The sequence below is a fragment of the Budorcas taxicolor genome, chromosome 20, assembly GCF_023091745.1.
Source record: "Budorcas taxicolor isolate Tak-1 chromosome 20, Takin1.1, whole genome shotgun sequence".
NCBI lineage: Eukaryota > Metazoa > Chordata > Mammalia > Artiodactyla > Bovidae > Budorcas > Budorcas taxicolor.
In genome coordinates, this window is record NC_068929.1 from 74,372,295 (window position 1) to 74,373,509 (window position 1,215).

The window sequence follows — 1,215 nt, forward strand, 5'->3', positions numbered from 1 at the left end:
CCCATTTTTAAGCTGGGGTATTTGTATATTATCCATTTTAAGAGCTCTTGACTATTGAAAATACTAATTAATTCTTTGTTCCTTGTGTCTCAAATATATTTCATCCAATCTGTCATTTTAAAAAGTTTCTTTATTATGTCTTTTGCAATGTGAAGTGAAGTGAAGTGAATTTGCTCAGTCGTGTCTGACTCTTTGCGACCTCATGGACTGTAGCCCACCAGGCTCCTCCCTCCATGGGATTCTCCAGGCAAGAGTACTGGAGTGGGTTGCCATTTCCTTCTCCAGGGGATCTTCCCAACCCAGGGATAGAACCTGGGTCTCCTGCATTCCAGGCAGACGCTTTAACCTCTGAGCCACCAGGGAAGCCCCTACTGCAACGTAGAGGTCACAAATTTTTCTGAAACCAAATGTGTCAAATTTTTATTTTTCTTTTAAAAACCTTCTTTGCTCCCGAGTTTTCCAAACATCCCTCCAAGTCTTTGTGAGATTCTCGCAGCGTTACTTGCTTTCTTTGCACTTTGCTCCTCAGGACATCTTGGCTTTTGGATACAACAAGAGAGGAAACAAGCTCAGTGATCCCCGTGGCGTAGACGGCCCACGACCCTCCGTGTCTGGACCCGCCTGCGTCTGCCTCCCCCGTCCTCTCTCTCTTCTGCAGCCTCTCCTTACTCCCTAGTAGACAAATTCCTCCCAAGCCTTTTTCATTTTCAGATTGTTTGACAATTCTTGCACATTTGTTTTCCCGTGTAAACTTTCAAGTGATTTTGTCAGTTCCAAGTCACCTGCATTTGGGGTTGGCGTTGTGCTGAATACACCTTCACTCACGGGAGACTAGGCTCCTCCCAGCGTCGCTGCCCCAGGTTGGGGAACAGAGTCGTCTCCCCTGAGGGCAGGGAAGGGGCCTGGAGTGCCTTCAGGAGGGGCGCCCTGGGGCCGGGGTGGGGGGCTGGGGCTGTGACCCTGGGGTCACTGCGTCCCCGTCCTGCATTCAGGGGGCAGAGAGGGCCCACGGAACCCCAGGAGGTGGAGCTAAGAGAAAGACAGCACTCGGCAGTGTCCCAAAGGCTCAGAGTTCCTGAGGTTCTTGCTTAGTTAACAGCTGGCCAGGAAACGCAGTTCACTGTGCAAGGACTGTTCTCTTTCAAACAACCCAGTAAGTTTTCTTCCAGTTTTTCTTCCTTAGAAATCTGATTGGCAACACTAACGTGTAAATCC

The 1,215-nt window shown here is 49.3% G+C and overlaps 1 non-coding gene across 1 annotated transcript; it reads right to left on the reverse strand.

The window, feature by feature from the left end:
- Positions 1-291: 291 nt before the first annotated feature.
- On the reverse strand, positions 292-363 carry TRNAS-GGA (transfer RNA serine (anticodon GGA)). Its single transcript has one exon. It is a non-coding gene; the product is annotated as a tRNA-Ser (tRNA).
- Positions 364-1,215: the final 852 nt, after the last annotated feature.